The sequence below is a fragment of the Puma concolor genome, chromosome D4 (assembly GCF_028749965.1).
Source record: "Puma concolor isolate L17-30 chromosome D4, mPumCon1.1.hap2, whole genome shotgun sequence".
Lineage (NCBI taxonomy): Eukaryota > Metazoa > Chordata > Mammalia > Carnivora > Felidae > Puma > Puma concolor.
The window spans coordinates 67,173,480-67,189,800 of NC_141679.1; the positions used below are offsets into that span (position 1 = coordinate 67,173,480).

The 16,321-nt window shown below is 39.0% G+C and overlaps 1 protein-coding gene across 1 annotated transcript in view; it reads right to left on the reverse strand.

The window, feature by feature from the left end:
* Positions 1-16,321, reverse strand: part of ABCA1 (ATP binding cassette subfamily A member 1) — a 323,564-nt gene that overhangs the window by 202,169 nt on the left and 105,074 nt on the right. The window contains exon 3 of the mRNA XM_086683626.1: positions 7,447-7,551. The gene's annotated coding sequence lies outside the window, so the exon portion shown is untranslated. The remainder of the gene's footprint in view (positions 1-7,446; positions 7,552-16,321) is intronic.

Sequence of the window (16,321 nt, forward strand, 5' to 3'; positions counted from 1 at the left end):
GATTCTGTGTCTCCCTCTCTCTCTGACCCTCCCCTGTTCATGCTCTGTCTCTCTCTGTCTCAAAAATAAATAAACATTAAAAAAAATTTTTTTAAAAACAAAAAAACAAAGATGATCTGGATTCATTTTGTGCTTCTCTGACGCAGTCCTGGAATTAGCTATTTCTCTAAGGATCCTTAGTTCCTTTTATTGGAAAGTGGTATTTACTTCTTTTAATGTTTTTTAATGCTTATTTATTTTTGAGAGAAAGACAGTGTGATTGGGGGTGGGGGTCAGAGACAGAGGGAGACACAGAATCTGAAACAGGCTCCAGGCTCCAAGCTGTCAGCACAGAGGCCAATGCTGGGCTTGAACTTGGGAACCTCAAGGTCATGACCTGAACCTAAGTCAGATGCTTAACCAACTGAGCCACCCAGGTGCCCCGTGAAAAGTGGTATTTAGAAACCAATTTCTGGGTGATAGGTGCACTCATTGTTACTACTTAGTCATTCCTTCTAGGCCCTCTCAGCAGACAAAGCTAAGAAATATCTATATCTATTTATAATTATTTACATATCCATATCATTAAAATTTTATATATCCTTCTACTTATACATAATATATGTTAAGCATATATATTTAAAAACCATGAATTCAAATTAATACCTCCAGTACCAATCCAACACTTCAGAGAATACTCTCACCTTCCACCTATTCACATCTGTAACTTTTCTTCAACAGTGAAAAAACTGGCTTCCATTATTGTCTATATATATACTCACTTGCTTAAGCTAAAATATTCAGGAAGTAGTTTCAGAATTGCCAACTCAGACCACTACAAAAAGTAAATTTATCGACTACAGTTCAATATGTGTTTATAGTTCTGGGTTTGTTTTTGTTTTTGTTTTTGTTTTTCGAGATCTCAGTGCATGACACAGACAGTGAAATGTGTAAATCCTACACGTACAATGTGATGAGTCCTAACAACTCCTGTACCTATTTTCAACACAAAATGAACAATTTCTCCTGTCATTAGAGGGTTTTTCAAAAGCATGAATGTTTTTAAGCTGGTGATTATTTTATAGTATGGATGTATGATAATTGATTTTGCTATTCCTCATAATTAGATCATTAGTTCTTCACTTCATTGAAGAATAGAAACATTCTTCAGTGTTTTCTATTAAAAGCAGTGCTGCGATGAATACCCTATTAACACTGTTAAAAGGAGAATGTGATATCACTGGGTAAGTTATAGTTCTGCTGCCTTTCCTATACTGAAAAAGACATTCGGTTGAATGAATTAATCAAAATTTCAAGATTAAAAGATACTCCAATTGTTATTCCTACAACTAAATTTGTTCTGGCCCAGTGTATTCATTTTTTTGTACCATTATGTCAAATAACTACAAATGAGGTGACCTGCAACACTAGTAATTTATTTTCTCATAGTTCAGGAAGTCAGAAGTCCAAAATCAAGATGTTGGCAAAGCTGGTTCCTTCTGGAGGTTCTGAGAGAGAAACCACCCCCATGCTTGGCTCCCTAGTACCGAGAGCTGTTGGCAAACCTTGGCAACCTTGCCTTACAGGTGCATCACTCCAATCTCTGACTCCATTGTCACATAGCTTTTTTCTCTGTGGGTGTTCACCAAGTATTTGGATTTGGGGCCAATCAAAATCCTGTAGGACCTTATCTTAATTTAATTAATCACATCTGTAAAGATCCTATTTCCAAACAAAGTCACATTCAAAGGTTCCAGGTGGACATGAATTCTAGGGGAACATTATTCAGCCCATGCCCAATATGGCTAGTCCCCTTTGCAACTTCATAATCCCTTGTCTGAACTATTGGGATTAAATGATTTTATGTTTATTTGGTGTTTTTTTGAGAGACAAACAGAGACAGAATGTGAGTGGGGGAGGGGCAGAGAGAGAGGGAAACACAGAATCTAAAGCAGGCTCCAGGCTCTCAGCTGTCAGCACAGAGCCCGACATGGGCTTCGAACTCACGACCCGTGAGATCATGACCTGAGCCAAAGTCGGTCACTTAACTGACTGAGCCACCCAGGTGCCCTGGAATTAAATGATTTTAGATTTAGATTTTAGAAAGGTAATTTAGGGTATATACTATATATTACAAAACCACCCCACCCAGTGAGTCCTGAAGCAGCACCCTAGAATCAAACATATTACTATTTCTGCAGTGAAGTATATTCATATTCATACCAAACGAGAAATAAAGACAATAGTTAGTTTCACATCATTTCATGTCTATCCTTGCTTCCAAATAAAAATGATTTTGTTTTTAATTTTCAGAGTTTTGGGGATTCCAGAATTGCAGATTCTGAGGGCCTAAATTTGAGCCCATTTTCAGGTGGCAATATTAAAAGTCCAAATCAAAAAGCTATCTATTGTAATGGTATAAAGCAAAAGGTCCAAGTACATCAACCTATGAGTACAACTGTGGTCACATTATATCATTCATACTTAATATTTACCAGCTCCAAAGCCATTTCTACTCAAGTAGGATTTCCAATACATTAGAAAACTCTTCACTCCTCAGATACTTCTGGAAACTCCCAGGGCAGACATAGAGTGCCCACAGTACCATCCTAGGCACTTGTTAGTATGGCAACTGAGACAGGAATTTTCAGCTGGGAATGAGCATGCAGAAGCCCTCCTCTAGGTGACTTCCTGCTGTCCTAATCTGCAACTACTCTTTGTTCCTGGAGCAAGAGCCCATTCTCAACACCATCATCCCCCCTGTTTCCTCACTGCCATGCTTGGCAACAGATTGCAACCAACAACACTTCTGTGAAATGAGAAGGAAAATGTGACCCCTTCCTGTAATCAGCTCAGTTAGAGGTTAGCCCACACATGACTTCTAAAGTATTACAGAGTTTGCTAAAAGAACTCTTCCAGTTTGTCCTCACAATCCCTTTTCTCTACAAGTTGTACTCATGGTTCAGGATAAATTGTTTAGTGTATTCTTTTCCTGTTGTTGTCACAACAACAACGAACCAAAAACTTAGTGGCTTAAAACAACACAAACATATTATCCTCCGGTTCTAGAGGTCAGAGTTTAAGATGGATCTTATGAGCTAAAACCAAGGTGTCCATAGGGCTGTGTTCCTTTCTAGATGCTCTAGAAGAGAGTATTTCTTTGCCTTTTCCACCTTCTAGATGCTCCCTTCATTCCTTGGCTCATGGCTCCTTCTTCCATTTTCAAAGCACATCACTCCAAGCTCTGCTTCCATTGTCCCATCTCCTGTCTCTAACATTGACCTTCGTGCCTCCCTCTTGTAAGAACTCTTGTGATTTCATGTCCCCCTCCCCCAGCCCATTAACCTTCCCATGTTGGTATCCTTAACTTAGTTGCATTGGCAAAGTCTCTTTTGCCATGCAGGGTAATTATATTTGCAGGTGCTGAGGATTGATATGTGAACATCTTTGGAGGGACATTGTTCTGACTACCATATGCTGTACTTAGAACCATCTTTCATGCCCCACACTAGCCTACTTTGCCTCCGTAGACCCTCCCTCACAGTCTACCACGCACCCTGAAACCATCCCTTCAGTTAGTCTACCTCTCTACTCCTGACCATCTCCAATTTATCAGAAATACGTAGCTAAACATAGGAAGGAAAACAACATAATTTCCCAGCCAAATCTTCCCAAATTTTGTTCAGATCTTTTTCAAGTTTCCTTTGATTCAGATGATGTTTTGAGATTTGATGGAGTGGATGAGGACCCTTGGCTCTCTGAAACAACAACACACACAAAAAAACCACTTTTATTTTGTCAAACACTTCCTAATTTACAACTGACCCTCACAAAAATCTAGTTAAATATATAGAGCAAGATTTTTCTTCCCATTTTTATAGTTAAGGAAACTGAGGCTCTGAAATATTAAGTTCTTTGATAAAGGTTACATTGCAGGATAAATATAGATCAAGAAGCTATCCTCTCCATCAAATCATAATGAAGCCAAAGGAAAAAAGAAAACCACACCCTAAAGGTCAAATTATGGAAATATAAAATATAATATTCACAGAAGTGTGCTTATATTTTATGGTACATGTAACACAGTCAGGATAGCTTTAAGACAATGGAAAAATTGGATAAGTGTGACCTCTCAGGGGCCTCTTGCTTCCCCTAATTTGTTCTTCCTCTTCTAGACCCTCAACCTTTTTCTAGCCCTAGTACTTCTCCTTCATCTTTTTTTTTTTAAGTTTATTTATTTATTTTGAGAGAGAGAGAGAGAGAGAGCGCGCACGCATGAACAGGGGAAGGGCAGAGAAAGAGAGAGAGAGAATCTTGCACCGTTAGTGCAGAGCCTGTTGCGGGGCTCAAACTCATGAACTGTGAGATCATGAACTGAGCTGAAACCAAGAGCTAGATGTTTACCTGACTGAGCCACCCAGGTGCCCAGGACCTCTCCCTCATCTTGACCTTGATTACTAAGAATCCTCCTAGAAAAGCACTGTCCAATAGCAATATTATACAAGCCACATATACATTTTTAATTTTTCTTGTCCCACAATTTAAAAAGTGAAAATAGACAAGTAAAATTAATTTTAGTAATGTATTTTAACCCAACATGTTCAAAGTATTATCAGTTCAACATATGATCAATATTAAAAATTGATGAAATATTTCCATTTTCTTTTAATTCTAAGTTCTCATTGAAAATCCAATGTATATTTTATATTTACAGCACATAATTTGAGCTAGCTGCATTTCAAATGCTCAACAGCCACATGTGGCTAATGGCTACCATATTAGATATTGTAGTTCTAGGACCCAAAGTACTCCAGTTGTACCTCTTTTCTCTGTTTCAATCTGACTTTTACTCTCATATTTCCAGTTAAAACTCTAGTTGCCTTTTATCCAGTCATGGAATGAATAAGTTGTGGGGATAAAAGACACAACATAGAAAATACAGTCAATGATGTTGTAATAGTGTTATATGGTGACAGATGGTAGCTACACTTGGGATGAGCATAGCATAAGGTATAGAGAAGCTGAATCACTATTTTGTACACCTGAAACTAATGTTAACACTGTGTCAAATATACTCAAATAAAACGAAATTTTTTAAAAAATAAATTTTTTTTAACTCGAGTTGCCTTTTGTCTAAGACATCTATTAGTGACTCTAACAAAAGTTAATGCACTAAGTGTGTATTTATAATCTTCTTTTTGGATAAAGGAACTGTGTTCTTTTCCACTTAGTTTCTCCACCTTTCTTGGCTAAGCCAGATCCTTTGTTTCAAGAAACAGAACCTGTAGAATGGGTAGAGATATATGACTAAGAAGCAGAGAGAGAACTTAATATCAAGGTGAACTATTTAAGAGCTGGGATATAATGTGAAGAAGGGATCTAAAAGAAAATAGACATTGAGGACATTAGACTAAGTGAAATAACTCAGTCACAGAAGGCCAAATACTGCATGATTCCACTAATGTGAAATATCTAAAATAGATTCATAGATGAAGAGAGTAGAATGGTGACTTCCAGGGGCAAATGGGGTAGTTGCTGTTCAATGTATAGATAGCTTGAGTTATACAAGATGAAAAAGTTCTAGAGATATTCTGTATGACATTATGTTTATAGTTAACAATAATGTACTGCATGCTTAAAAATTTTTAAGAGAGCAGATCTCATGTGTGTGAATGGTTGTTTGTTTTTATCACAACTAGGAGGAGGAGAAGAAAATGGAGCCAGGGATAAAGAAGCAATATGGGAGGTTGGCCTATGAAAAAACTCCAGAGCAGATTCCGAGTATAGCCTAATTGGGGCTCAAGGAAGTTTCTGAGAAGTGCAGTTCACAGCTAGGAACTGGATCCTCTTCAATATTCTATAACAGACTTGGGTAAAAAATAGAATTCATGGGGCACCTGGGTGGCTCAGTCAGTTAAGCGTCCGACTCTTGATTTAGGGCTCATGTCATGATCTCATGGTTCATAAAATCAAGCCCCGTGTCAGGGTCTGTACTGACAGCATGGAGCCTGCTTGGGATTTTCTGTCTGCCTCTCTCTCTCCCCCTCTGCCACTTGTGTGCGCTTTCTCTCTCTCTCTCTCTCAATAAATAAATAAACATTTAAAAAATGGAATTCATTTTTAACGTTTTTTTTTTTTTTTTTTTTTTATTTTTGAGACAGGGAGAGACAGATCATGAACAGGGGAGGGTCAGAGAGAGGGAGACACAGAATCCGAAACAGGCTCCAGGCTCTGAGCTGTCAGCACAGAGCCCGACGCGGGGCTCGACCTCACGGACCGCGAGATCATGACCTGAGCCGAAGTCGGCCGCTTAACCGACTGAGCCACCCAGGCGCCCCTGGAATTCATTTTTAATAGCTTTTAGAGGAACTCTTGTTTCTTCTTCAATTGTGACAGAATGAGCTGCGTGGACTTCAGGGATTTATTAGGGTTACATATGTTATGGCCTATTCTAGAATTACCATGGTATAATGAGGGGGCGGGGGGTGGGGAATACAGGCTCTAAGTCAAATTATATAGGCTGTAAAAGCCTCTGCCTCTTACTAGCTCTGTGACCTTGAGTGAGTATTTGGCCTCTGTTTCTTCAACTGAAAGCTGGAAGAATCAAAATATCTACTACAAAAGGCTGTTAGGAGTACTTAATATGAATGAGATTATATACATGAAAGCACCCATCTAGCTATTCAATAATTATAATTCCCTTTAGAATAAACTCACACCAGGGAACCTGTTAGGGTTGCAAGAATCCACATTTCAGAGATCATTTTAAAGCTTAAGGAAAAGGACTATATTAACTGTTTCCCAAAAATAGGAGCAAGCAACAGCTCAAGTGCCCTAAATTTTGCAATCTTACCTTCAATCCCCTAAAGCTTTTTAAATTTTCACCTTTGTGCAAATTAAAATACAATGATTTACTAGCTTTTCACCCATTGGATTGGCAAAGATTGAAAGACTAATAACACATTGTAGCCAAGAGTGTGGAGAAACATACACCTTCGCACATTGCTGTAGGCAAAACAAAACAGCACAACCTTTGGGTAGGGTAATTTGCTAAGGTCTACTGAAATTTTCAAGGTACATATCTTTTTTATTGACAAGTTTATTTCTAGGATCTTAACATATAGATATACCCCCACATGTTTAAATGATATATGCATAAAGATTTATTACAGCATTGTTTGTAATACCAAAAGCTTATAAACAACAAGCTTGTCAGTCAAACTGAAACTGGGCAAATAATATATGACACATCCAGACAATGGATTCTATGCCATGTTTAACAAGAATGAGGAAGTTTTGTGTGTATCAAGGTAGAAAGGTCTCCAAGATATTGTTTAAAAAAAATCATCAAAGTGCATGGATGAATACTAAGTTACCAGTTATGGAGGTGGGGGTAGGGAAATACACATGTATGTGTTTCAAACTGCACAATCTCTGAAGGCACTCACCGGAAATATGTTAACTCACCGGTATCTCTGGAGAGAAACACTCAGCAGATGGCAAACTGGAGCAGGGTGTAGGAGACTTTTCATTCACTGTAGCTTTTGAATTTTCACCCTGTGCACGATTTACCTATTCCAAAACAAAAGGGATAACATTTTTTTTTTTTTAAAAGAAAACACAGTGTGGAATAACACATAATTTGGAGTGAAAGAATTGGGTTAAAGCTGATATTTAGTGCCAGGATGATCTCAAACAAGTGATTTCCCCTCTCCAAGTGTTTGTTTCTTTGGGGAAATATAGGGATAATATAACACTGTTGGGAGGACACCTGAGACACTGGAGATGATAATGCTTATAAGTAACAAAATGTTTTCATGTCTGTCTACGTGTAAGGCATGGGAAAACCCAGCTGTCTCCAGATCAGGGTATTACTCAGACTGCAACTGAGTCTCACACTTTGGGTTGATGTCACAAGGGTTCTTAGAAGTTTAAGAACAAAACACAGGGTATTGTAGGGTTCCAAACCTTGCTACATACTGAAATCAAATGAGCTTTGTGAGAAGTTCTGTCTCCCACCCCCCAGATTCATGGGTCTATAGTACAGCTACTCCTTTAGATGATATGAACATGCACCAAGGTCTCAGAACCACTCATATTTCAATTCACCTAAACCTGATTCTGTCTAGAACCCTTAACAGCCAGGCAATTTTATTAAATATCATGGATCAACCTCCACTGTAGATTTTTGGTTAATAATCAGATATTTAAAAGTCAGGCTCTAAAACTAAATTACTTAAGGATACTATGCCATTGACTCATTAATTCATTTATTTAATACTTAATATCCAAATATTTGGCAAACACAATTTTCCAACTACCTGTGTCCATATTTTCAAGGAATTATATGCAAAAGTAATTTACTTCAAGAAATAAAATAATATTGACACGTGGTACATGAAAAGTTGCTGAACACATCACTAATCATCAAGGAAATGTACATCAAAACCGCCATGAAATATACTTCATACCTGTTAGAATAGCAATTATCTAAATGACAAGAAATAACAAAGTGCTATCAAGGATGTAGAGAGAGGCACCTGGGTGGTTGAGCCAGTTAAGCATTCCACTCTTGATTGTGGCTCACGTCACGATGTCACAGTTTGTAGGATGGAAATCTGCATCAGGCTCTGTGATCACAGCACAGAGCCTGCTTGGGTTTCTCCCTCTCTCTATCTCTCTCTCTCTCTCAAAATAAACAAACATTTTTTTATAAAAGGATGTAGAAGGGCACCTAGGTGGCTCAGTCAGTTAAATGTCTGCCTTTGGCCCAGGTCACGATCTCACAGTTTGTGGTTGGAGCACTGCGTGGGCTCTGTGCTGACAGCTCAGAGCCTGGATGGAGCCTGCTTCAGATTCTGAGTCTCCCTCTCTCTCTGCCCCTCCCCTGCTCACATTAACTCTCTCTCTCTCTCTCTCTCTCTCTTTCTCAAAAATAAGTAAACATTAAAAATGTTTTTATAATTTTTTGAAATAAAAAAATTAAAAAGGATGTAGAGAAAAGGGAACCCCTATGCACTGTTGGTGGAAATGTAAATTGATGCAACCACTATGGAAAACAGTATGGAGGTTCCTCAAAAAATTAAAAATAGAACTATCATATGATCCAGAAATTCTACTTCTGGCTATTTATCTGAAGAAAACAAAAAGACTAACTCAAAAAGATATACGCACCCTCATATTTACTGCAGCATTACTTACAATACCACAATATGGAAACAACCAAACTGTCCATTGATGAATGAATGAATAAGGAAAATGTGGAAGGATATATACAATTGGATACTATTCAGCCACACAAAAAAAGAACAAAACCTTGCCATTTGCTACAACACGGATGGACCTTGAGGGATTATGCTAACTGAAAAAAATCAGAGAAAGACAAATACTGCATAATGTCATTTAAAGGTAAAATCCACACCACCACTCCCCTACAAAAAACAAGCTCATAGATACATAAAATAGATTGGTGGCTGCCAGAGGCAAGAGCTGGGAAGTAGGCAAAAGTGGGTGAAGGGGGTCAAAAGTACAAACTTCCATTTATAAAATAAATAAGTCATGGTGACTCCAGTTAATAATACTGTACTGCACATTTGAAAACTGAGAGTAGATCTTAAAAGTTCTCATCACAAGGAAAAACTGTGTAACTACATATGATGACAGACGTTAACTGGGCTTATTGTGGTGATCATTTTGCAATGTATACAAATATTGAATCATTATGTTATATACCAGAAACTAATATAATGTTATATGTCAGTTGTATCTCAACTAAAAAAATTTTGGGGGGAAGAAGTAAAATAATGCTGAGATTTCTTTGGCCATGGGTCCTCCTTGGAGGAACCATTGCTTTTGACTGCAAGCAAACAAATAAACAACAACAACAGCTATATAGGGAGGATGAAAAAGAAGGCTGCAGCTTCTATAACTGAATCCAGGGGTTTAAAGAATGTGCTTGAGCTCCCCATCTCTTCCACCTCTCAGCTCTGTTTCTCTTTGTATACATTCTCTCCTACAGCAGAAAGTTTCTCGATGGCTTCCAGCAGCTGGTGTTAATATCAGCCATGCAGCTCGCACCTCACAGGAAGAGTCTTTTGTCTCTCCCCATCACTCCAAAAAAAGCTCCAGGTTGGGCCACGTGCCTGCCTCTGAACCAATCATTCTGGCCAAGGAGATGGAATAGTCTGAGTGGCCAGAACCTGGGGCCAGGGTGAGCTTAGCTCCACTTCAACAACGTGGAAAGGGACAACAGGAAAGCTGTGTACCATCAATAGTCAGGCTGGGTGAGGAAGAGGAGACAGATGAGGAATGGTAGTTTTGGTATGAAAACAGCAGCCAGGCTGCGTCCACCAGGCTAGGGGTAGAGAAATTAAAAGGGTGCAGCCCAGGCCCTGAAAATCGATCTCAGAGCTGATGGAAAGAATCACTGGCTCCACAGAAACCTTAAGTATCACAAACTTTAAATTCAGCAGATAGTCTCCCGGGGCATCTGAAGTGTGGCCCAGAACAGAGCTGTGGACCACTACAGGCAGCTGCCGGGACGCACCAAGCAGACTTTCTTGAAGTTGACAGATGCAAATCTCTTTTGCTTCAGACTCTGAGTCCTAACCACTATTTGCCGTCACCTAAACCACTGATTGCTTCTCAAAATCTCCCCCTGTCCAACACATCTGAGGGAAATGATACACTTCTATCTGTGAAGTGGTTATTACATCAGTGATTTGCAAGGGAGAAGATGGTGAGATTTTTCAGAAGGAAAGGCATGCCCCAGGCTACCGTGGCAGGGACCTAAGGAGAGGAGAGGGAAGAGAAGATTACATTTTAAAAGCTCCCTAGGTGATCCTGCTACAATCCTCCCCCTCCTTTATGTTGCAATTGAGAATCAGTATGTTCTAAATACAGATTATTGACCCTGTGGGTCATCTACTGTGACACTACCCTCCTACTCCTGGCAATTGCAAACAAAGCAGCCCCTCCTAACACAATCCAAATTTCAATACATCCAACAAATCCAGTGGTGACACTTGCAAACACAATGTCAAATTGCTTAACATTATGCCCACCTGACCTAGTAAGTCTACGTCTGGAAATTAGCTCTACAAGAAATGGAAATAATCTATACAGAAAGAGCATTAGAGGCATATAATAATAATAGTGAGGTTGGTATTGTTTTTATCTGATGCATTTATTGTTTTACAATGAGGAATTCAACGCACATGGTAGCAAATACAGATTGCAGTCTTTTTTGTTTTTTTTGTTTTCTTAAGTTTATTTCTTTATTTTGAGAGAGAGCACGCAAGCAGGAGAGGGGCAGAGAGAGAATCCCAAGCAGGATCTCCACTGTCAGCACAGAGCCCAACGTGGGGTTTGATCCCATGAACCGTGAGATCATGACCTTAGCCAAGATCAAGAATCACCCAGTCCTACTGAGTCACCCAGGCACCTCCAGATTGCAGTTTTATGTAGTGATTAAATGTAAAGAGATTGTAGTAACAGAAAAATTATTAGGTAATGATATTAAGTAGAAAAATTAATAGATGATATAGCAATTATATACAATGTGCACTAAAAAGGACTTGAAAACATATTTAAATGTGACCAACATCTGTCCTTGGTTGGTAAATTACCTACTTCTTTGTAATTCTCTATATTCTGCAAACTGTCTATAATGAGCATGACTGATATTTAATATTAGTAAAAATAAAACAAATTTATTGTTTAAAAGGTAACTGCATGTACACCAAAGCATTTCAGTGGATTTCCCTGGGTAGGTGGAATTGTGGATTTTGTTCTTTGCAATTTTTCACTTGCAATATTCATTGTTTTTGAGAAAAGGAAAAATAATAAAAGAAACCTATTTAAAATATGAAAAGATGGGGGGAAATGTCACTTTAGGCTCTATAAATCCAATAATTCATTCAAAGCATTTAGCGTTTCCTTCTCAACCCCTTTTGCCACCCAATTCTTTGTAACTTGGAATAATAGACCATTATCGGGTTTTGCCTCATGGAAAGTCATCCCTTGTAGCATTGTAAGCCACAAACAGCAGGAAGTCACATTCACCAAGCTGTGCATTTGCAAAATGCATGAAGTCAGGAGTCAGCGTGAGCAATAGCCCTCTGCAGAATGTTTCACCAGTACATCATAAATGTGGGTGGTGTAACTGAAGACAAAGAAACTTTCAAGTCTTTTGAAAGAGAAGAATTTTCAACTTGCAGAAGCCAATATAAAGGATTTAAAAGACTCCATGAATGAATGAATAAATTAAAAGATTCCAGAAGTAAGAATCTTGCATAAAATCTTCCCATTCCCTGGCAAAAATTAACAACACAGGAAACAGCAAGTATTGGCGAGGATGTGGAGAAAGGGGAACCCTCCTGCGCTGTTGGTGGGAATGCAAACTGATGCAGCCACTCTAAAAAACAGTATGGAGATTCCTCAAAAATTAAAAATTGAACTACCCTACAATCCAACAATTGCACTACTAAGTATTTACCCAAAGTATACAAAAGTACAGATTCGAAGGGGTGCATACACCTCAATGTTTATAGCATAGCCAAACTATGGACAGAGCCCAAGTGCCCATCAACTGATGAATGAATAAAGAAGATGTGGTATATATGAATGTAGAGATATAGATACAATGGAATATTGCTCAACCATCAAAAAAAAAATGAAATCTTGCCATTTGCAACAACGTGGATGGAGCTAGAGTGTATTATGCTAAGTGAAATAAGTCAGAGAAAGATAAATACCGTATGATTTCACTCATATGTGGGATTTAGGAAACAAAACAGATGAACATATAGGAAGGGGGAAAAAGAGAGAGAGAGGGAGGCAAACCAGAAGAGACTTTTAACAATAGAAAACAAACTAAGGGTTGATGGAGGGAGGTGGCGGGGGAGGGGGAAATGGGCTAAATGGGTAATGGGCATTAAGGAGGGCACTTGTAATGAGCACTGGGTGTTATATGTGATTCATCACTAAGTTCTACTCCTGAAACCAATGTTACACTACATGTCAACTAACGAGAATTTAAATAAAAATTTGGAAAAAAAAAAAAAATCTCCCCATTCCCAGCCAGACAGGTGCAGTTTCTGTGGCACAGGAAAGAGCAGATCCTAGAATCACACAACCCTGTCATTTATACCGCCAAGAAATAGGTAGATCTTCTTCCTTCCTTCCCTCCTGCCCAAGAGTGAAAAATCACCTCTCACTTGAATCATTGCTATGTCCTCTTTACTTGTCTCAACGCTCCCATTCCTTTCTCTAATCTTTTCATCACAGAAAAGCCAAAGCAATTATTTAAAAACATAAATAAGACTATTTCACACCCTGCTTAAATGTTTGATGACTGTCCCATTCCATGGCAAATAAAATGCAGATTCCTGTCCGTGGTCTAGGAAATCCTGCAGGGTCAGAGCTGCAGTCGCTCTACACCATCCTGGGCCACCCTGACCTCACCAGCTTCCCGGCAGCCACACTGGCGTTTTTCTGCTTCCGCAAGTCTGCCAAGGTTTTCCCACTAGGAGAGCCTTTAAACCAGCTGTGGCCTCTGCTGGAAGAACTCTGCCTTCTCTTTTCATGGGTTTCAGCTAAATGTCAGCTCCTTTGAAAGGTGTTTCTGATCACCTGATCTAAGCAGCTCTCCTCCTGCCCCTGCCCCCAATTCTCTTCCATGGCAGCCAATCATTTCCTTCATAGCACTTGTCACAATTTGTAATTATGGATTTCTACCTCTGTTTACTTTTTATTGTCTGTCATCCAGAGAGTGAGACCCATATTATTGTATTGTATTGTATTGTATTGTATTGTATTGTATTGTATTACTTCCCAGTGTAACTCTAGAATAATACCTGGCACTTAGTAGGTCTTCATGGAAAAAACAATCACACAATTTGTTGACTACATGAATTAACTCAATTCTGCTGCTTATTCGTTATGTGTCCTTGCATTGTTAACTTCTCGAGGATTCGGTTCTCTTCATCCATACAATGAGAATATTAGTTACCTATCTATAGCTAAATGCTTGTGAAATGTCAGGCACAGTAGCTGCACAGAGCAGGCTCTCCTATAATTATAGTTCTCATGATGAAGGTTATGACAGGCTGGGCATTTAATAGAAAATTCCCATTTTTATCTTGTGAGCTGATAAGCAGGGTCTATTCTTCTCACTGGTGATATAAAAGAAAAGAAACAAGCACAGTACTAGGCAAAGAACGGATGCTGGATAAACATCTAATGAATCAATTGTCAGGTAAAAGGTTTAAAATCTGAACCTTTAAAAATTTCACCATATGCACTACTAATGATTTGAAAAATTAAATACAACTTGCAGGTCAATCAATAGGTGAGTAGGTAAATAAGTCTGGTACATTAATACAACGGAATTGTGTCTCTACATAGATTGGAGGATAAAAACCATTAGTCATTCACATCTGTAGATGAAATTATCAAGGCATAAGGAAAAGAAGAACCATGACAATAAACAAGTGAATTTGCTTAGAGAAAACAAGTGCACTTTTGTACTGATATGTCCAGACTGGCCATGAACTACCTTCAGATTTATACATGGAGGCTGGGTAAAATGAGCATTATCCTAAGGATTAAGGCCTGGTTTCTTTCATTCTGGCTCTGGCATTAAGTAGCTACTTGACCTGGGATGGGTACCTGCCTCTCTCTCAGCCTCATTTTGTAAAATGAAAGGCTTGGACTAGATGATCCCTAAGGTTTTGCTGATTCTAGCATCCTGAGAGTTTGACACTACATTCGCCATTCACAGCCCTCATTGTCAACCATAATTTCCTAATTAATAATAATGATTTGTCTACATTGTTTAACCTCATGAAATGATCACTGATGCTCTATCTGATGGTGGAAGAACGCAACCAGGGTCCATAAATGAGGCAAATGAGGCATTACTCCACCACCTTAATTCTTTATAATCCTAAATTGGTGCTTACAACCTACAGCATGAGCTCAAATGACTTTGTGTGTAATTTAGACAACCAAATTCAGAAATCTTAAGTTTTCTAGGTCAATACTCTGTAGAATAATAACTCACCAAATAACTGCCAATGCTTACCAGTGACATTACATGATAAACTTATTACTCCTAAAATGTAGTAACATTTACCAAGTACTCAAATCGTGACTTATAACTTGTAGCAGTGTAGAACAGTGTGAACAATGCAGCTTCAGTGACAACTAGGCCTGGGTTCAAAATCGAGCTCAACCCTTAGTTGCTATAAGGTCTTAGGGAAGTTCCTTCACTCCATGAGCTACTGTTTCCTGTAGAACGAGAATAAGAAGGTCTCCCTCAAAGGTCTGTTGGGATTACATTAAATGACATATATATGACACCAGCCTTTTTTTTTTTTATATGAAACTTATTGTCAAATTGGTTTCCATACAACACCCAGTGCTCATCCCAACAGGTACCCTCCTCAATACCCATCACACCCCCCTCCCTCCCACTTCCCATCAACTCTCAGTTTGTTCTCAGTTTTTAAGAGTCTCTTATGTTTTGGCTCCCTCCCTCTCTAACCTTTTTTTTTTTTTTTCCCCTTCACCTCCCCGATGGTCTTCTGTTAAGTTTCTCAGGATCCACATAAGAGACACCAGCCTTGGGGCGCCTGGGTGGCGCAGTCGGTTAAGCGTCCGACTTCAGCCAGGTCACGATCTCCCGGTCCGTGAGTTCGAGCCCTGTGTCAGGCTCTGGGCTGATGGCTCAGAGCCTGGAGCCTGTTTCCGATTCTGTGTCTCCCTCTCTCTCTGCCCCTCCCCCGTTCATGCTCTGTCTCTCTCTGTCCCAAAAATAAATAAACGTTGGAAAAAAAAAATTTAAAAAAAAAAAAAAAGTTTTAAAAAAAGAGACACCAGCCTTTTTGCAGAGTATGGCCATTTCCTTTCCTGTTGAAAACTGGGCTCTCTCCATTTGTGAGAGGGCAAATGGGAACTCAGAGTAATGGTGGCTCTATCCCCACTGCAAGCCAACTCCAGAACCCAATGCCCAGGAAGTCAGCATTTTCTGGTCCTAAATCTTAGCATAGAACAATTGTTGGCTCACACCCATGCTTAATGAATAGCCAATCATTTTTCTAACATATCTGAGCACTTACTCTATTCCAATCACTAACTGGCTGCTAGAAATTTAAGTAGGAGGAAGATAAATTCTTTAATGAAGTTACAGGCCAATGAGGGAACACTTTAAAAAAAAAGAAAAGAAAAGAAAAATGCAGCATGGTGGATGGTATAAATAGAGGTTTCAAGAGTTCTCTGAGAGCACTAAATCCTGCCTAAGTATTTGAGAAAGGCCTCATCGAGGAAGGGACATTAAACT